The following is a 21,805-nucleotide window of genomic DNA, read 5'->3' as shown; positions in this document are numbered from 1 at the left end:
ATACTATATTCAGTCCAAAAACCACAGTCTGGGGAATTCCCTGGGGGTGGGGGGTCCAGTGGTTAGGACTCTCCACTTTCACTGCTGAGGAGCCAGGTTCAAACCCTGGTTGGGGAACTGAGATCTCACAAGCCACACAGCCAAAAATTTTTTAAAAAGAAAAAGAAAAGCATAGTCTAAAGAGGCAGTAAACAAATGGACAATTACAAATGGCACTAAGAATCAAGGAGACAGCTGCAGTGAGAAGGAAGGGGCAGCCTCTGTGAGCCGGGCCCGAGCTGATGCCTGAAGGATGAGCAGAGCAAGGGGAAGGGTCCTCCAGGCAGGAGGGCTTATGGAAGGAGGGAACTGGTCCCTGGAGAGCTGCTGGCGGGAGACCAGCCCCATGCTCGGCTGGAGATCTGACCTGGGAGTGAGCCGAGGCCGGGCCCCCAAGGATGCCCACAGTCTCCTGTCCATCCTGAAGCTGCCCACTCAGCTCCTCCATTCACTGTCCAAGGAACTTTCAGTGAACATCTCACAAGGCTTACACTGGCCCCAAATAATTTTCTGTTGCCTCTGAACCTGGCCCCAAACCCAAGACCTATTTAAAGGTGGATAACCTGTACTCAAGGAAGTCAGAGCCTAGCGCTGAAAGCCCCCTTCTTGCTGCCTCAGGAAGCTCGCTGGCACAGAGTACACACTTTGTATACCCTGTGTGCACTCGGACCTGTGCTTCCAAACTTCTTTATTCCCTGGAGGAGGGATCGCATCCAGGGGAAGCCAGGAGTTAGAAGAATCACCCCGCCATGCCCTTCCTCTGCACCACCACCAGAGCACAGGCCGTCACATACACCGGAGCTTGACAGAAGTAAGCAAAACCAGACTTCCTGGATCGACTCCAGCAGTCTCCCAGGTGCTCAAGACAAGCAGTATCTTCAGCCTTTTGTAACAGAGTGCTCAGTGTAGACACATTTGCAGATTTGCCGATAAATCCATGGGTCCAGCAGAAACAGTCCTGGACTTTCCAAGACTCAAACTGTCGCCCTCACTCTGCCTGCCATCAGCAGCACTGCCGTAGGCACCCTGCCTCCTGCTTTTGGTCTCAGTTTCCCAGTCTGTACAGATTAAACCCTCAGCCATGCCCGTCTGCTATAATGCTTCTTATGAGGCATCCAGGAAGCTGGAAGACTAAACCGTTAGCCATGCTGCCAGACACTGAAAGGAGCCAGTCACTGCTGATGGAGCCTCCAATCTCCACCAGTTCTCATGCCTCACTCTCATCCCTTGGGGGAATGGTCCCAAGACCACTGTCCCAAAAGCTGAGTTCCAGGGGTCCTGGCCCTTGTGGCAGCGTATGCCACTGCTTATCCTGGCACTCCTGAGCCCCCTTCCCTAATACTGCACTTAAACCACCCTTTAGCCTACAGAGTTCATTCTTTTATCTCCCCCAGCAGAATTTAAGTTCCAGAGGGACAGGTATTTGTTTTACTCACTGCTGTAACCTCAATGCTTAGCACTGGCAGGTACTAAAGGCTTTAAAAATATTATCTCGAGTGAAGGAGCGGATTCCACCTGGAACCCCCCTCTCAGCAGCTGGAATCTAGGAGTGAGGGCCTTGGAGCCCAGCAGGCGTGGATTTGAATCCCTGCCCCATCACTTTCCAGCTTCCTCACAGCTAGCCACCCCCAGTCCTGAGCCCCAGCCCCATCGAGGGTCTCCTGCTGGCTGCTGGATCTGATCAAGGACTGCAGGAGCCTGACTGCTGCTTGTCCTCGCACTGCTTCCCAAAGGCTCAATTCCACCTTTGCCCAGAGAGGCCCCCTCACAGGGCTAGAACCAGGGGTGAGGGGCCCCGACCACTGCCGCTTCCCCTCCTCCCATTTCTGCCTGCAGGCTCGGGCCCCAACCCTGGCCCCAAACATAAGAGCCAGAGCCAAATGCTTCTAGCATATACCACCGTGGGTGATTTATTTAAGGGTCTCCAAATAATCACTTAAGTGTCACCATGGCAACCTGGAGAGTTGCCATGGAGATCGGAGCAGGAAACGTCCCCATGGAGACCCCTGGGAGACTCTCTAGGAAATCATTACCAGGTGGATGGGGCTTGGGAAGGGGGAGCTGGACAAAGAAGGGAGCCCCACGGTTCTGTGTGCTGGCAGGCGGAGGGGGTGAAGGGGCAGAGTGGGAAAGACCAGCTTAAAAAGGCAGGCAAGTTAATGATCTCCACCAAGACTAGGGGCCATGTGATAAATAACTTCTGTTGTGTGCACAGAATATATCTGAAGGAAAAGACAGGAAACTAGTAAAATTGGTGGCCCTCCAGAAGGGAGTAGAGGAGAGAAATTTTTCACCGTATGTTCCTTTGTATACTATTTGAATTTCTTTTATCAGAGGTATGTAGGTATTAAATATTCCAAAATTATTAAAGTTATTTACAAAGCATTTACTACGTTAGATGTTTTACATCCTCAAAGCAGCACCATAAGGTAGGTATTATGTCTGTTACACAGATGGGGAAATGGTGGTTCAGAAAGGCCCACAGCCACACAGATGAGTGGGAATCAAACCCAGGGTTCTCCAGCACCCCTCAGCGAGTCTGGATTCTCTCATCTGCCAATGCCACACTGAGCATTTTAGGTAACCTTGGCCCCTGGAGCTCAATTTCCTCACCTATAAAATAGCTTGGCACTTTGGACAGGATGACAGGTAAACCACCAGGGAAACCCTAAGATCCCTCCACACACCCATTAAGATGGCTACAATCTAAAATGGTAACAAGTGTTTGCGAAGCTGAGACATTCATGCACTGCTGGTGGGGAAATCAGAAACTTCATACACAGCTGTAAAATGGTTCAGCTGTGTCTGAGCTGCTACAGCAAAACCCCACAGACGGTGTGGCTTAAGCTATGGACAGTCATCTCTCAGTTTTGGACAGTGACAGACTTTATTTTCTTGGGCTCCAAAATCACTGCAGATGGTGACTGCATCCATGAAATTAAAAGACGCTTGCTCCCTGGAAGGAAAGTTATGACCAATCTAGACAGCATATTAAAAAGCAGAGACATCACTTTGCCGACTAAGGTCCGTCTAGTCAAAGCTATGGTTTTTACAGTAGTCATATATGTATGTATGTGAGATTTGGACCATAAAGAAAGCTGAGCGCCAAAGAATTGATGCTTTTAAAAAAAATTTTATTTATGTATTTTTATTTGTTAATGTTACATTATTTATTTATTGGCCATACAGCATGGTATGTGGGATCTTAGTTCCCTGACTAGGAATGGAACCCATGCCTCCTGCAGGGGAAGCACAGAGTCTTAACTACTTAACCACTAGGAAAGTCCCAGAATTGATGCTTTTGAACTGTGGTGTTGGAGAAGACTCTTGAGAGTCCCTGGACTGGAAGGAGATCAAACCAGTCAATCCTAAAGGAAATCAGTCCTGAATATTCATTGGAAGGACTGATGCTGAAGCTGAAACTCCAATACTTTGGCCACCTGATATGAAGAACTGACTCGTTGGAAAAGATCCAGATGCTGGGAAGGACTGAAGGCAAGAGGAGAAGGGGACAATAGAGGATGAGATGGTTAGATGGCATCACCAATGTGATGGACATGAGTTTGAGCAAGCTCCGGGAGTTGGTGATGGACAGGGAAGCCTGGCTTGCTGCAGTCCATGGGGTCGCAGAGTCAGACACAACTGAGCAACTGAATTGAAGTCCTAGATGAAGTAGGTCCTAGCCTGCTTGGTTCCTTATGAGGGTCATCTTGCTGACGTGCAGATAGCTAGTTTCTTGCTGGATCCAGGGTGGAGAGAGAAAGCTCTGCTGTCTATTCTTCTTAAAAGGACACTAATCCCATCATGTGGCGTCCACCCTCATGACCTCATCTAAACCTAATTATGTCCCCAAAGCTGACCTTCTCATGCCATCACATTGGAGGTTAAGGCTTCACCTATGAATTAAAGCTAAAGGGGCAGGCAAACACTTAGTCTATAATAAGCTACTTTGGAAAAACAGTCTGGTAGTTGCACAAAAGGTTAAACACAGGTTTACCACATGATGCAGCAATGCCACTCCTAGGTATGTCCCCAAGAGAATGCAAAAACATTTTAACACAAAAGCTTGTACATGAATGCTCACAGCAGCATTATCCATAGCTGATATATTCAGCCACAAAAATGAATGAAGTATCTACAGTAGAAACTAACACAACATTTGTAAAACAACTATACTCCAATAAAAATTAATTAAAAATTGTAAAAAAAAAAAATGAATGAAGTACTGACACATGCTACAATGGGAATGATCCTCAAAAACACTCTACTTCATGAAAGAAGCCTCTGACAAAGGACCACACGTGACCAATGACTGTTTAGAATAGGGAAATCTATAAAGACAGAAAGTAGATCAGTAGTTGCCTGGGGCTGGGTGGATAGGAAGATTGGATGGTGACTGTTAATGAGTATGAGGTTTCTTTTGGGGGTAAATGTTCTAAAATCGATTGCGGTGACTGATGCACAGCTCTGAATATTCTGCGTACATGCTCAGTTGCTTCAGTCGTTTCTGACTCTTTGTAACCCTATGAACTGTTGCCCACCAGGCTGCTCTGTCCATGGGATTATCACGGCAAGAATACTGGAGTGGGTTGCCATGCTTTCCTCCAAGGGACCTTCTTGACCCAGGGATCGAACCCTTGTCTCTTACAGCTCCTGCATGGGCAGGTGGATTCTTTACCACTGGCACTGTCTTCTAAAAGCCACTAAACTGTTTACTTTAAATGGGTAAATTGTACGGTGTGTGAATGATATCTCAATAAAGCTATTTTTAAAAGAGTGAGGGAATTCCCGGGAGATCCAGTTGTTGGGATTCTGAGCTCTCACTGCCAAGGACCTGGTCAGGAAACTAAGATCTCGTAAGCCACGTGGTGCAGCCAAAAACAAACAAACAAAAAGGAATAGAGAGTGAGAGGGAACGTACTCCCTCATGGCTACACAGCCTTAGCAGCCCCTCTAAGACCTACCTCCCAGGCAGCCGCCTCCCACTCATTCTGTTCTCTATAAGGGCCTCCAGCAGGGCCTCTAAGGCTGCTTCCAAAATGAGCAGGTGCAAACTACTGAGGGTTTCCGATTGTGACCCCCACCCCCTGCCCCCAGCCACAGCAGCATTCTTTTTTTCTTTAATTGAAATATATATATATATATATTTGACTTACAATGTGTTCGTTTCAGGTGTACAACCTAGTGATTCAATATTTTATATATTATGTATCATGAAATGATCACAATACATCTAGTTCTCATCTGTTAGCATCAGAGCAGTGTTCTTTAGTAAACTGGGCAGCCTCAAGATCTCATTTGGAGAAAGAGTTCCACTGCCAAAAAGAAAGAAAAGTAAAAGTTTGAAAGCCATCGACCAGAGACAGTATTAAGGAGGAAAGCAAAGTGATTAAGAACCTGAGCATGGGCCTTGTACGAAGCATCTCTTCTGATTCTGATGCTTTGACATCTTGGGGCCTTGCTGACCCTGGAGAGACTGTGCCTCCCAGAACTAGCCAGTTTGCACAGGTAGTCAAAGGCTCTCCAGTGAGCACGCCTTTTACATGCAAACCAGTCAATTAAGAGCCCGTACCCCAAGCATTCTCTTCATCAAGTCCTTACAAAGCTCTCTCAGACTAGGCAGCTATTTCCCTGCCCTAATCAGTCCAGGGCCCAGGATCAGACAAGTAGAGGGCCCCATGCCCCAGAGCCCACTGAAATTTTTCAAACTAGTCAGTCTTATGCCTGCTTTCTGGTCTCACCTGTGCTCCTGCAGAGACCACAGTAAAGGCTCTTGCTCGTGTTCTCTCTCCCCTTCTGCCTCCTGACTGACCCCAGTGCATGCTGGTGTGACCCTGCATGGTGAGTAAAATACTATCGTTTCTTTCTTTCCTTGTTCTAAAGTGAGGTTGATACAGTATACTAACGCATATATATGGAATTTAGAAAGATGATAACAATAACCCTGTGTACAAGACAGCAAAAGAGACACTGATGTATAGAACAGTCTTATGGACTCTGTGGGAGAGGGAGAGAGTGGGACGATTTGGGAGAATGGCATTGAAACATGTAAAATATCATGTATGAAACGAGTTGCCAGTCCAGGTTCGATGCACGATACTGGATGCTTGGGGGGATGGCCCAGGGGGATGGTGTGGGGACGGAGGAGGGAGGAGGGTTCAGGGTGGGGAACACAAGTATACCTGTGGCGGATTCATTTTGATGTTTGGCAAAACTAATACAGTTATGTAAAGTTTAAAAATAAAATAAAAATAAATAAAGTGAGGTTGAACTGACATATAACATTATATTAATTTCAGTTGTATAACATAATGATTCAGTATTTGCATATAGACTGCCCTCCATATCTAAGGGTTCAGCATCCATGGATTCAACCAACCATGGACAAAAATATTCAAACATACACACACACACACACACAAAATTCTAGAAAGGTCCAAAAAGCAGAACTTGAATTTGTTGAACCAACAATTATTTACATTGTATTTAGAACTATTTACATTGTGTTTACACTGAATTAGATATTATAAATAATCTGGAGATGATTTAAAGTATATGGGAGGATGTGCATAGGTTATATGCAAATACTACACCATCTTATATAAGGGACTTGACCCAGATATTCTCAGAGGTCCTGGAGCCAATCCAGAGAAAATACCAACAGATGACTATGAGTGCAAAATGATCATCACAGTAAGTCTAGTTAATGCGTGTCACCATAAAGAATAACCAAAAAAATTTTTTTTTCTTGTGATGAGGATTTTTTTTCTTTTGTGATGAGGATTTTTAAGATCTATTTTCTTAGTAACTTTTTTTTTTTTTGCTGAAACCCACGGCTTGTGAGATCTTAATTCCTTGACCAGGGATGGGACCTTGGGCCCCCAGCGGTGGAAGAAGCATGGAGTCCTAACCACTGGACCACCAAGGAATTCCCTCTTAACAATTTTTAAATACGCAGTGCAATATTAAGAATAGTCAACATGCTGTACACATACTATCTTCTCAATGACGATCATCTCCTGATCTGCTGGCCTCATCGTATCTATATAAGGTCTACAATTTTTTAAAGCAGACCTCAACAGTTTAAAAATAAAATAAAGCAGGCTTCATTCTGCTCTGAGCTTGCCTTGGCTCCTATGACCTCAGGCAAACTCCTTCACCTCCATGCTTCACTTTCTTCAGCCATAAACCTGGTTACCCAGTTACCCGCTGAGCCTGCCTAAGGGCCCTCATATATTATCATGTTGTATATATATAACTGGCTGTGGCTTGCACGGGGGGGCTGTGCCAAAGGCGAAAGTGGACACTCCCATCCAGACCCTGCTCTGCTTGCCGAGTTATGGATCTGCCAGGAGGAATGAGCATCTCATCCTACTTTTTGAAAAGACCCAAATGGGTCACCAATGGTCCTGGCCCACCTCCTGGGGCTGCCATCAGGATGAAAAGGGGAAGAGTGGTGGAGTACCTAGGACCGCACCTGGTGCTGCAGAAACAGTGTCACTGGGGTCCCTGGAAGGCAGGAGGGGGCTCCATCTACTGTGACGACATGAAGGAAGGCTTCCGTTGTTTCTTTTAGGGATGGGGACTGTAGGCATACCTCAAGCTGATTTTATTTGCCTCAAAGGAAGATGACCTGAATTAACACCCAGGCTATGAATGAACAGATATCTGTACGATTTGTATGATCACATTCATAGCAGCTTTATTCCCATTAACTAAGTGGAAGGAACCCAGGTGCCCACTGATGGATGAATGGATAAAGATGTGGTGTATCTATACAATGCAATACTACTCATCTCTAAAAAGAATGAAATCTTGCCATTTTCAAAAACACGGAAGAACCTAGAGGGTATTATGCTAAGTAAAATAAGTCAAAGAAAGACAAATACTGGACTTCCCTGGTGGTCCAGTGATTAAGAATCCACCTGCAAATGCAAGGGACACAGGTTCAATCCCAGGCCGGGAAGATCCCACATGCTGTAGGGCAGCTGGGCTCAGTGCCTCAACTACTGAGCCTGCGCTCCAGAGGCTGAGTCCCAGCTACTGAAGCCTGTGCCCCTCTAGCCCGTGCTCCACAACAAAGAGTATTCCCTGCTCACTGCAGCTAGAGAAAGCCCGCACGCAGCACAAAGACCCAGCACAGCCAGGAATAAACATACAAAAAGAGAGAAAGACAAATATTATATGATTTCAACACAGTCAAAAATAAAAAGAAAGACAAATCCTGTATGCTTTCACATATAAATGGACTCTAAAAACAGAAACAAATGAACAAGTGTAACCAAACAGGAATGGAATCACAGATTCAGAGAACCAATAGGTGACTGCCAGAGAAGAAGGGATACAGGAGAGAAACAGGTGAGGAAAACAAAGAGACGTAAATTTCTAGTTACAAAATACATGAGTCATGGGGTATGAAGTATACAGAGTAGAAAATACAGTCAATAACAATGTTAGCACTTTGTATGGCGACAGAGGACAATTAGACTTATCATGGTGATCATTTTGAAATGTATAGAAATCTGGAATCACATTGTAGGTCAATTATATTCAAAAACAAGCAAACTCATACAGAACGAGATCGGATTTGTGGTTATCATAGGCAGAAGGTAGGAGCGGAGGGACTTGGTGGTCAAAAGATACAAACTTCTAGTTATTAGATAAATAAGTATTAGGGATGTAATGTACAACATAACTCTAATCAACACTGCTGTATGCTATATATGAAAGTTATTAAGAGTAAATCCTGAGTTCTCATCACAAGGCAAAAACTATTTCTTTAATTTTGTGTCCGTATGAGATGAAGGACATTTACTAAGTTTATAGAGGTAATCATTTCATCATTTCAAATCAAATCATTATTCTGTCCACCTTGAACTTAAACAGTGCTGTATGTCAATTAAATCAATAAAATGGGAAGGAAAAAAAGAAAGAAAAAAGGAAGGAAATTTTGACATATTCTACAACAGAGGTGAACATTGAGAAGATTATACTAAGTGAAAAGAGTTGCAATAAGACAATACTGTATGATTTTCACTTACAGGATGTACCTGCTGCTGCTGCTGCTGCTAAGTCGCTTCAGTCGTGTCCGACTCTGTGCGACTCCATAGATGGCAGCCCACCAGGCTCTGGCGTTCCTGGGATTCTCCAGGCAAGAACACTAGAGTGGGTTGCCATTTCCTTCTCCAATGCATGAAAGTGAAAAGTGAAAGTGAAGTTGCTCGGTTGTGTCCAACTCTTCGCAACCCCATGGACTGCAGCCTACCAGGCTCCTCCGTCCATGGGATTTTCTAGGCAAAAGTACTGGAGTGGGGTGCCATTGCCTTCTCCGAGAGCAGTCAAATTCAGAGACAGCAGATGTGGTTGTCAGGGCTTGAGGAGAGGCGGGAATGCAGAGTTATTGTCTAAAGGATGCAGTTTCAGTTTTGCAAGATGAAAAAGTTGTGGAGATCGACTGTTCAACAAAGAGAATGTACTGAATGCCACTGAAATATACCCTTAAAAATGGTAAATTTATGTTATGTATATTTTATCACAAGTTTTTTGAAAGTACAGCCAAGTCGTACTTCCCAACAAATGTATGCATGAGGCAATAATTACTGTTCACCACCTTGTCCTATAGCAAAACTGCTCAAGGCAGTGGGAAGTGATCTTTAAACTGTTTCCACACTGCTGAGGTCACAACACTTGTTTAGACTCCCTTGGGACTGGCAGGCTGAGCACTCTGTGACGTGGGTGAGATGCTTTGCCCACACCAGCGATTATACTTTAATTACATAAACACACACACACCCCCACACACACACGTACAGGTGCATTTGCTAATAGGACAGTAGAAAATTATATCTATTTTAACTGGGATTTCTTTGTCTTCTCCCAAGACTCAACTTTTTATTGACCATTTGTTTTCATTTTTCACAAGCTGCTTGTTCTTAATGACACAGGATTGTCCAGGAGAGCAGGTGGGAGCACTTTTTTCCTAATCCCATTGGTGTTTCAAACATCATTGCCCTAGTTTTGATAACTTCCTTTGCCTTTGGCATCAGGTTTACTAACCAGAGTTCCTGGTAACAAGAAACAGAAACCAAATCCTGCCAATGACGTGGAAGAGTTTTGTTTTGTCTTTGGAAACACATCAGGCAGCTTAGAGAATCATGGTGAAGACTGGAAACCCACAATGAGAAAATGGGCAAAACCCAAGGGTGAATGGTGACAGAGAGCCAGTTGGATCTGGTAGGGACCCGAGGCACTGTGCCAGTGGGCCTGGTGCTGTCTTAGTCCCTGCTGCCAAAATAAGGCTCTCTGTTCTCTTTACAGGAGCATGCGGCTGGTCGTGATGCCAGCAGGGACCAGGGCACAAAGGTAGTGAGGGGCGGTCATTTCTGTCCTGGGGAATGGGAGTCAATGGGAGGCCCTCACTCAATGGAGAAAGGGGGGATTTAGATGCTGGGCTGTTGAAAAGGTGATGCCCACCAAGTACTTAACAGTGTACAAACCATCATATCCATAAAAATAGTCATCAGTGGTCACCATTTTCTTTAGTTTTGCCATGTATGCAGCACCCTGCTGAACCTATTCAGTGCTATGACTGTTAATGTGTACAATGATCCCCTGAGGTTGGTATTACTCTTGCTGTTTTGTAAATGAGAAAGCCAAGTTCTAGCAAAAACTACAACAGAGAAAATGGAGTGGAGGAAATGATCAAAGAAATCCTTGAAGAAAATTTTCCAGGGACTTCCCTAGTGGTCCAGTGATTAAGAATCCACCTTCCAATGCAGGAGATGTGGGTTCAATCCCTGGTCAGGGAACTAAGATCCTATGTGCCACAGAGCAGCTAACCTGAGAAGCACAACGAAAGATCCTGGGCGCCGCAACTAAAACCCAACACAGACAAAAATAAATAAACAAATAAATATTTTTAAACTTTTTTTCCCAAAACTGAAGGACATGCATTTCCAGATTAAAAGGGCCCATTGAGTACCTGATGCAATGAATGAAAATAGACAACCCATATCAAGACAAATCATTATGATTCAGAACACAGAAAACAAAGAGATCTCACCAAAGGAACGGAGGATCAGGTCAGAAATTAGAATGACTTGAACAGTCTCAACAGAAGCACCGAAAGTGAGAAGACCCTTCAGCAATGCTTTCAAAAGTCTGCAGGAAAATTACTCACAACTTAAAATTTTATATCCAACCAAACTATCAATCAAGTTTGAAATTTTTTATTAAAAAAAAAGACATTTCCTGTGATTGAAATGCTGTTAAATGATCAGAGAAAAAATTGTTTTCATGTACTCAAGAGGCTATTGGAAGATATGTTTCACCAAAATAAGTTCGTAAAGCAAGAAAAAGACAGCAGGAAGCAGGAATCTAACTCAGAAGATGTTAGTGAAGAAAGATCGCTACATTAAAATAGTACAACAGGCCCAGGCGACACCTAGCCTAAATCGGATTAGGTCAGGAAGCTCCAGGAGAGATTGCTTCAAGAAAATGAAACTGGTAGAACATCATCTCAGAGAAGGCAATGGCACCCCACTCCAGTACTGTTGCCTGGAAAATCGCATGGATAGAGGAGCCTGGTAGGCTGCAGTCCATGGGGTCTCGAAGAGTCGGACACGACTGAGAGACTTCACTTTCACTTTTCACTTTCATGCATTGGAAAAGGTAATGGCAACCCACTCCAGTGTTCTTGCCTGGAGAATCCCAGGGACGGCAGAGCCTGGTGGGCTGCCATCTATGGGGTCGCACAGAGTCGGCCACGACTGAAGCAACTTGGCAGCAGCAGCAGCAGCAGCAGAACATCATCTAAAGGTAATGAGGGGAGATTTCAGGAACTGGAAGAGTTTGGCATTGAGTACAAAGAAAACTAAGTGAATCGGGGTGGGGGGACGATTAGTAACTCCAGGGAAAATAAAAGCTTATGCATGAAAAGAGAAGTAATCATAATCCATGCCATGGCTTTTAGCATAAACACATGGGAATAGTGTTCACCAAATGGTAATAATATAAACACCAACTGTTGTTCTAGTCAAATCATTATACAGTTATATTGGGAGGATGGATGCCAGGAAGGGAGAGTGGGTTATTGGAGTGGAGAAGACAATAATAAATCGTGCCTATAGCTGAAAAATCGTTGAAGTAGTAATAAAACAATATTATTTAGGAAATTATGGCAAATGCCTAAAGAATGAGTCATAGAAATTGAAGGAGAGCGCTCATGAGGGAGAGAGCTTTTTCATAAGTTTTGCACCACGATTTGCCTGTTGGAGTGATGTGAATGAATAACTTTAATGAAAATTAAAACTATGCTCTGATTTCTATCTTAGGATATACAAGCTGAGGCAGGCAGACACAGGAAACAGTGCAAAAGAGATACAGACATAGAACCCAGGATCCTAAAAGAAAACTTTCGTTGTAGACAGGGGAAGAAATGGTACACACAGGTAAGAGGAACAGCTGTACTTCCAGAAACAGGCTGGCTCAAGCTAACCATTGTGACCTCCAGGAAACTGGCACATAGAAGACCACCTTTGAACTTGACCTTCCAGGAGGCAGCCCTGTTCTCCAGGGCAGGCACCGTGGGATGGAGGTCCCTGGAATGCAAAAGCAGTCGTGACTCCCTACCCTTTCCTCTGCTCCTCTCCATCGTCTGTCCCTTCCTCCAGCAGCCCCTGTTCAGGGCCCCTCAGGAACCCTGCCAGGAGGTGACAAGTCTGTGCTCAGACTTGCAGAGATCAAATTGGCTTCAGGGATTAGGATGCTCCTCAGAGCCAGCAGACAAACCTGGCTCGGATTTGCACCCCACTCCTGCCCCCCACATCCTCTATCCCCAGTCCTGGTCATGTTTGCAGTATCTAGGCAGATAGCCCAGCCACCCCACCTGTGCAGCTTCCCCAGACATTCCACGCCCAGACAGTGGTGCCGGGAGTGAAGCTGCAGAGAAAGGGAAGGAATTAGGGGAGAATTAAGGTGAGGAAGTGACTCAGCCCAGCATAAGCCTGCAGGCATCCGGAGGAGCTCTCACAAGGCAGTGTGGCCGCTTGTTTCGGCTTTCAAGTTGGCCTGGGAGCGTTGCTGAAATGTGACTCTCTCTGCTCCACTGAGCACAGAGGGTGGAGGGGAAAGTTGGCTGGGCTCCTGCTCCCCTCCTCCACTCTCAGAGCATCTCTGGTGGGACCAGCAGGGGAGAGTGGGAGGCAGGGATGGGCTTGGGGGTCCTTGGATTTGGCATGCCTGTGCGTTTCTTTCTCCTAGATTTGCTTGCTTTATGCAGAGTGGAGCCAGGTTGGAGAGGTCACCCTAGGGACTGGCCACCTCTTGCTTACCCCTAAGGAGCTGCCCACCAAGGGGACTGAGGGTGGGTCGTTGGCACCTGATAGGCAAGGACAAACCCCTTGGGGCTCAGAAGAAAGCCACTGTTCTGTAGAGGGTGTGCGGTCTCACGGTTAATTCAATTCAGATTCTTGACTATTTCTTCATGGAAAAAACCCTGGGAAACACAACTATACCATCCATTTGTGGTGAAATCATTCAGTCACTCCACAAACATTCTGTATGCCAGAGTCAGGCTTATTTAGCGAGAATTTAAACACTAAACCACCTCGCACCCATTAGGATGGCTACTACTCAAAAAGCACGTCATCTATACAATTGACCCTTGAGCAACATGGATTTGAACTGCACAGGTCCACTTAGACACAAAACTGTCCAATAGTAAATACTACAGTTAGTTTCATGGTCCATGGTTGGATGAATCTAAGGGTTCAGAGGAACCTAAGGTATGGAGAGCTGACTATAAATTATACAAGGATTAATCCTGCCTTGTTCGTGGGTCACTTCGCTTCAATAAGAAAGCATAGAAAGAAAAACCCAGAAAATAACAAGCGGTGGTGAGGATGTGCAAACATGGGATCCCTTTTTCACTGATGGTGGGAATGGAAAATGATGTAGTCACTGCGGAAAACAGTATCATGGCTCCTCAAAACAGTACACAGAGAATTACCGTAGGGTCCAGCAATTACCGTATGATTCTGCTTCCGGGTATACATCCAAAAGGATTGAAAGTGGTATCTCATGGGGGTATTTGTACGCCCATGTTCATAGCAACATTATTCACAATAATCAAGAGGTGGAAGCAACCCGAATGTCAGTGAACAGATGACTGGATAAACAAAATGTGGTAAATACATGCAGCAGAGTATTATCCAGGGTTATAAGGAGAGGCAATCCTGTCACATGCTACAACGTGGATGAACCCTGGGCACATTACACTAAGTAGAACAGGCCAATTACAAAGGGACAATATTGTATGATTCCACTCATATGATGTCGTAGACCTAGAGTAGTCAGATTCACAGACACAGAAAGTAGAATGGGGGTTGCCGAGGGCAGAGGGAAGAGGGGATTGGGAGGCTGTTCTCTAATGTATGTAGAGTTTCAGTTTTGCAAGATGAAAAGGAGTTCTGGAGATTGCTTGCACACCAGTGTGAATATACTTAACACTACTGACCTGTATACTTAGAAGTGATTAAGAAGGGACTTCCCATTTCCCTAGTGGCGCACTAGATATAAGAATCTACCTGTCAATGCAAGGGACATGGGTGCCATCCCTGGTCCAGGAAGGTTGCACATGCCTGGCGCAACTAAGCCTGTGCGCCACAGCTACTGAGGCCCTGAGATGCCGCTGCAGTGAGAAGCCCACGTGCCACGAGGAAGAGTAGCCCCCACTGACTGCAACCAGCTGAAGCCTGTGCAAAGCAACGAAGACCCAACGCCATCAAAAATAAATAAATGAATGATTTTAAAAAAGGATTCAGGTGATAATTTTCATGTTACAGATATTTTAAGCATAATTAAAATAATTTGACTTTTTCTTTAGAAGAAACACAATTCCTCCCAGACACAACATTCCCAGATCTAGCTGGGCAGAGAGACAGGAGCAAGGCCACACAACACAACGCCTGGGATATAATAGGTGCCCAGTGACGATTTGTTGAATACTTGGTGGAAAGGACTACAAACAAGAAGGGAGGTGCTACAGGGAAGCACAGAGAGGCATTTTGCTCAGGGGTGAAGAGGGGTGGGTTATGGAGAAAAGGTCATTTGAGCCGTATTCTCAAACAGTGGGTTTGACCAAACCAGAGAATTCTGGTTATCACATCAGTTTTAAGACTTTGGGGAAACTCCGTTTGAGCCTGAGTTTCCTCATGTGTAAAAAGGCAAAAATACCAACACCACAGAAGATTAAATGAGGGAATGTATGTCAATAGGCTAAGACTAACTGGCATATAATACACACTCACTTAACGGTAACTTCCAGTATCGTTGTTGTTGTTATCGTCGTCATTATTATATTTTGGCCCATTTTTGACAATGTGTGTGTGCTCAGTTGCTCAGTCGTGTCCGACTCTTTGCGACCCCATGGACTCTAGCCCATCAGGCTCCTCTGTCCATGGGATTTTACAGGCAAGAATACTGGAGGAGTTAGTCATTCTCTTCTCAAGGGGATCTTCCCAACCCAGGGATCGAACCTGTGGCTCTTGTGTCTCCTGAATTGGCAGGCAGATTCTTTACCACTGTGCCACCTGAGAAGCCCATTTGGACAGTGGTAAGTTAAAGCTAAAAAGATAGGTCAGGGTCAGATTACAAAGGGCCTGGGGAGCCAAAGGTTTGGTCATATTTTTCTAGCCAGAAGCCTTGGAAGACTTTTGAGATGGATAATTTCTGGGTTGTTAAAAATGTATTTGCATGCAGTTAATTTTATATGCTTACCTTATTTACCTAGGCTGGATGTATGGGCTTCTAGGCCCATCCCATTTGGTTACAATGCAGTGTTTATGTTTCAAAGGGACATTAAATACCAGTTAATTAGGAGAGGTCTGGGAGAAAAGCCCTAACTTTAAAAAATCAGGAGTAGAGGACCCAGAGAGAAGGATGGCAACACTATAGCCAGAGGAAAGAAACTTACTGTAAAATTGACCATGTGGGCACTACCTGGTTTTCTAGGTGAACAGATAGTGTAACTTGCAACGCTTAAGAGTGTGGCCTGTTAAAGATGTTTTTTACCCTCCAGTGTTTTGTGTTTGGGATATGTCAACGCGTATGTTTACGTGGGGAAGCAATTAGGCAGATCTGCTTACAAGTGCTCTTCTGAGCTAGGCCAGTCTATGGCAGAGATTGTTCATTGTCCTACAAATCTATTCTCTCTTCTTCCTTAATGATGGAACTCTCAACTTTTAGTTGGGCATTTTGGTACCGAGAATAAAGACTACATTTCCTACAATCATTTGCAGTTTATTGTGTCCATGAGATTAAGTCTGGCCACTGGGAAATAAGAGGAAGTGGCTAGTGTGACTTTCTGAAAGTATATTCAAAGGAAAAGGGTGAAACATTTTTTTTTCCTCCTTTTTGTTGGCTGGAATTTAGATGTGATGGCTGGAGCTCAAGCAGTCTTCTGGGAGTTTAAGCAACTCAAGTCCTGTGCAGAGGAGAATGAAGCACAATAGAAGGATCCTACACCATGGAGTACCATACCAGCTGACTTACTGTCTTATTTATGTGCGAAAAGAATGTACCTTTTTTTGGCTGCAACCACTTCAGAAGACAGGCATCACCCGGTAAAGTTAAACATTGCATACTCCATGACTCAGCAATCCCTCTTAAATATAGAAGAGATTGGCGCATGTGCCTTAGTACCATAGGAGTTACACACACCAGCATCGCCAGTATCACCGAAGACGACACAGTCCTAATGACCATCACTAGAAGAAAGCCAAGGAAATGGGGGGCTGTGTTTATACAGTAAAATGGACCACACGGCAGTGAGAAGGAATGAACCATGATGGCATGGGCAAAACTCCAAAAAATGGGCACACCACAAAAGAAAATGTGCCAGTGTGGAACACTCCAAACCAGGTAACTCTAGACAGTGGTTAGAGTTGACATCCAGGTTGACAGTTGACATCAATGGTTGTCTAGTGGTGTATGCATTCAAATGGGCTTCCCAGGTGCCTCAGTGGTAAAGAATCTGCCTGCCAATGCAGGAGACACAGGTTCAATCCCTGGGTTGGGAAGATCCCCTGGAGGAGAAAATGGCAACTCACTCTAGTATTCTTGCCTGGAGAATCCCTTGGACAAGAGGAACCTGGCGGGCCACAGTCCATGGGATCCCAAAGAGTTGGACATGCCTTAGCAACTGAGCGGGCATGTATATGCATTCACAGTTAAATGATAAAAGCAAGAAAATGGTTCACACCAGATTCAGGACAGAGTCTGGATGAGGGGGAAGAGAGGGGGGTGATGGGCTGCCATGAGGGGAACACAGGAGCTCAAGCTTCTGCATTCAAACTTCTGGGATTCTAGCAAGGTTCTATTTCATAATTAATCTGGGGAGCTGGAGAGGGGGTGACGATGCTGGTGTGTGCTTTGGAATCACTTAAATCATACACGTGCGAATTCTGCTGTCTTCTCTATGCAGGAGAGACATGAAGGGAGGAAGAGTTAAGATTCTGTTTTGACAGTACAGGGGAGAGAGTATGAATATCTTCCCCCCTCTTCCTTCCCCGTCAGCAATAATGACTCATTCCACCATCATTTAGCACTTACTCCATTCTGCTCAAATTACTGTTAGCTGTTAACACGTCTGTCTCCCTTTGTCATTAATTTATTCATTCAGCTGACAATTACTGAAAGTCTCCAAAGTGTCAGCCACAGGGAGGGGGTAACAGGAGGGAGTTAACCAATAAAAATGAGTGAACTGGGCTTCTTTTCTCCCATAGCGTAGAATCTCATTAGGGAGAAAGACAGATCTCCAACAATGTGGTCTCATTTGGTCCTGTGCCTCCAGGGCCTGGGTTCTGATAAAAATGGCAGCACTGGAGCTGAGCAGGGGTGGGGGTGTGTGTTTTTGGGGGGGGGGGTGCCCTGCCTGCAACTCTGCAGCCTCTCCACCTGCCGAGCACAGCGCTCAGGGGATGTTGGTAGGGTGGGTATGCAAGTTAGCATGAAGCTCTTCAGGCTAAAACACAAGCTGTGTCAAGTAGGAAGGGACCTCAGAGAGGCCCAGCTTTGGGTTCACTGTTTCCTAGACTATAGACGGGATTCGCTTGGAGTGCTGGTTAAAAATTCAGGTCCTTAGACCTCTGCCCTGCAGGATCTGGTCTTGCAGGTTCTGGACTGGGGTCCAGGAACCTGGATGTCAAAATCACTGCTCTGGTGTCACATGTATTGTCCGGTGAGATGTACATTCTTCTCTCTTTGGAACGTACGATGGGTTTCCCTCTTTGGGAGGCTCTGAAGTGACTGGTGGGGGATTAGCAGGGAGGCCTCCTTATTCTTAGAAAAGTGAGGTGGAGAAGGTCTTCATTTCAGTTCTCTTGGTATTTCTCTTGGGTTGACAAATGTTTGTGGAACCAACATTAGTAAATGAGAGAGAAACTAGCCTTTCTTTGAAATGTAAATGAATCTTGCTCCCAACTTTAGAACTCCCTCAAGATTCTTCTATTAGCATCTGTGTTCATTTGAAGACATTCAGGAGCAGTAGACTGAAGGGCTGCAGAATTTACCTCCAGACCTGGGCCCTCACTGCTCTTCTCCTACTTACTATCTGTGTGACCTTGAGCACATCATTTGACTTCTCTGTGACTCCATTTGTAGTATCTACTTCACAGGGTTTTTCTTTGGATGAACACAGTCCACACATGGCACCATGCTAACAAGAATGGTAACTATTACTATTGTGTTTTTCTGGCTTTTGTCTTGCAGTGAGAAGGTGGGGCCAGCCTGGGGTGGAGCCAACCTCAGGAAAGAAGGAATTCCTCTGGTGTCAACTGGCCTCCCCGAATAAAAGAGACTCAGAGAGGCTGGGTGGGGCACCCTGAAACCAAAGAGGAAAACTCCCTCCAGAGAGCAGAGCTCTGTGTACAGGCCACGACTGGCCTTCCCTGGTTGGGAAGTTCCCATGGCTCCTGGCAGCTCAGTGCTGCGTGGACTTTTGCCCTCTTTTGTCCACTTCAATTTCACCAGAGGCATAAGCTGACACCTGTGGGACTCCTAAAAGGGCTCACGTGCTCGCTTCCAGAGCCTGGGAGTCAGAGGGGAGAAACTGAAGACCGAGGACTGGTTTCTCAGAGACCTCCAGAGGAGAGGACCTTGGGTAAGCAGGCAGTTTTCCCACCTGGGTTTCGGGCTCTTCTCTTGAGAACAGTGAAGGCACTGGATGTGTGGATGCACCTCCATGTGCCCAGAACAAGAAGGGAGTGTGGTATGTGGCTGCTGAATGGAGATCAGAGGTGACCCAAGGAGTAGGGGGCTTATCAGGAGGCTCCCCAACAACCTAAGGCAGTTTCATCCCCCAAGATTCATGCCCCAAATTAGTATCCTAGGTTTACAAGTAAGAAAACAGAGTCACTAAGAAATTCAACAATTGGGAAGTGTGGAAAGAAACAAAGATAACTCAGATGAGAATAAGCAAAGGCTATATACTCTGAGTTTGCTATAGCAAGCGAGTCAGCCACCATCACTTGCTTTTGGTGTGCAGAGAAGGGATAAAGTTTTTAGTGGAAAAAGGGGAAGCATACTTCAGGTATGCTCTGATTGGAGGCTGTTGGCATGGGGTGCATTAACGGGTAGACGTCCTCCGTAGGGCTTCCCAGGTGGCACTAGAGATAAAGAACCTGCCTGCCAATGCAGGAGCTGTAAGAGATGTGGTTCAGTTCCTGGGTCGGGAAGATCCCCTGGAGGAGGACATGGCAACCCACTCCAGTATTCTTGCCTGGAAAATCCCATGAACAGAGGAGCCTGATGGGCTATGGCCCATAGGGTGGCAAAGGGTCGCACACGACTGAAGTGACTTAACACACACACACACACACACTCACACACACATCCTATGTAATTGGTTAGGGGATCATATTTGGCTTTGTCTTGTTGGTGTGAAGTTATAAGAAGATACAAAGTTAGGGAAGTAGTCAGTTATTAAATCCTGGCTCTTTGAGGCTGATTGCTAGCGGGGTTGTTTGGTTTCTGCAGACAGATCAGCTGGTTTTCTAAACTGGTTGCTTCAGACTGTGGGTCAGAGTTCTATTTTTGTATGTGGTCTGGCCACTGTCCATTAGTACATTCAGTCTCTGAGGTCTCCACGGCCTTCCACCGAAGCCACTACCTGCGCTGTCACCCGTTGCCACGGATGCAGGAACACCTGTGCGTCTGTGCTTGCCTGAACAAGGACTCCCACAGGGGGGCTTTCCCGCCAAGGAACAACTCCAGTAAAACTGCACAGCGCCGGTGGTTCCCAGCTGGCAACCGAAAGCCAGTGTTCCATCCCTTCTAACATGCTGTTTCTGACTCGGGTTCATTCTCACCACCTCCAAGAGTCTTACTAGGTCTTGGGTCTATTTGCGTCTGATTTACATGTGTTTTACATGTGATTTACATGTGTCTGCAGGACACCTATTGATTTCTAGCTTGTTCTGTAGTGGCTGGATTCCATTCCTCTGAAAGCAGGGGTAGTTTTTTTTTTTTTTTAATTAATTGAAGTACAGTTTATTTACCATGTTGTGTTTAATTTCTGCTGTACAGTAAAGTGATTCAGCTATATATATTCTCTTCCATTATGGTTTACCACAGGATATTAAAGAGAGTTCCCTGTGCTATACACTAGGACTTTGTTGTTTATTCATCCTATATATAATAGTTTGTATCTGCTAATGTCAGACTCCCAATCCTTCCCTCCCCTTGGCAACCACAGGTCTGTTTTCTATGTCTGTGACTATTTCTGTTTCATAGATATGTTCACTTTTATGGTATTTTATATTCCATATGTAAATGGTATCATACGGTATTTGTCTTTTTGACTTACTTCACTTAGTATGATAATCTCTAGCAATCCATGTCGCTGCCAACGGCATTACTTCATTCTTTTTTAGGGATGAGTAGTATTCCATTGTGGATGTGTACCACATCTTCTTTGTCCACTCATCTGTCGATGGACATTCAGGTTGCTCCCATGTCTTGGTTTTTGTAAACAGTGCTGCAATGAACACACAGATGCATGTGTCTCTTTGAATTATAGTTTTGTCTGGGTACATGCCCAGGAGCAGGACTGCAGGATCATATGGCAACTGTGTTTTCAGTTTTTTGAGGAAACTCCATATTATTTTCCATAGTGGCTATACCAATTTATTATACATTCTGGCAGGCGTAGTATTGATGCACTGTGCAAAGCTCTTCTGAGGACTTCCCCAGTGGTGCAGGGGATAAGAATCTGCCTACCAGTACAGGGGGCATGGGTTCAATCCCTGGTCCAGGAAGATTCCACATACTGTGGAGCAACTAAAGCCCATGTGCCCCAACTACTGAACCCGTGCTCTAGAGCCTGCACGCTGCGACTACAGAGCCTGCGTGTTACCTCGAGTCTGTGCTCTGCAGCAAGAGAAGCCACCGCCATGAGAAGGCCATGCACCACAATGAAGAACAGCCCCACCTCACGGCAACTGCACACCACAACCAAGACCCACTGTGGCCAAAAAGAAAGAAATAATTTTTTAAAAAAAGCTCTTCTGAGGCCTCTCAGCCACTCTCTTACCCTAGAGATTTTCTCTCTCCTGCAAGATGGGAGACACAGCTAGGAGGGCTCGGAGCAGCCTTGGGTCCCTCCTCTGTAACATGGAGCTGATCATAGTTCTTATTGCCCATGGGTGTAGGGAGAGGAATTTGGACGGTAGGGAAAGCCTTCGGTACAGTGCCTAGTATGTAGGCACTC

At 45.3% G+C, this 21,805-nt stretch overlaps 1 long non-coding RNA gene across 3 annotated transcripts in view; it reads right to left on the bottom strand.

The window, feature by feature from the left end:
• The window catches only part of LOC129621194 (uncharacterized), a 58,691-nt gene that overhangs the window by 35,391 nt on the left and 1,495 nt on the right, over positions 1 to 21,805 (bottom strand). Inside the window, exons 3-4 of one of the 3 annotated variants that reach the window (XR_008699091.1) lie at positions 20,903 to 21,073; positions 3,157 to 3,528 (exon numbers count right to left, since the gene is read on the bottom strand). The exons of 1 other annotated variant lie outside the window; for it this stretch is intronic. This is a non-coding gene — a long non-coding RNA (uncharacterized LOC129621194). Of the gene's footprint in view, positions 1 to 3,156; positions 3,529 to 20,902; positions 21,074 to 21,805 lie in introns of those variants that run through there. One more of the 3 variants, XR_008699092.1, reaches the window with a different exon arrangement.

Source organism: Bubalus kerabau, chromosome 1, assembly GCF_029407905.1.
Source record: "Bubalus kerabau isolate K-KA32 ecotype Philippines breed swamp buffalo chromosome 1, PCC_UOA_SB_1v2, whole genome shotgun sequence".
Lineage (NCBI taxonomy): Eukaryota > Metazoa > Chordata > Mammalia > Artiodactyla > Bovidae > Bubalus > Bubalus kerabau.
Note: the sequence above shows the minus strand (reverse complement) of the source record. Positions and strands in the feature narration are given on the sequence as shown.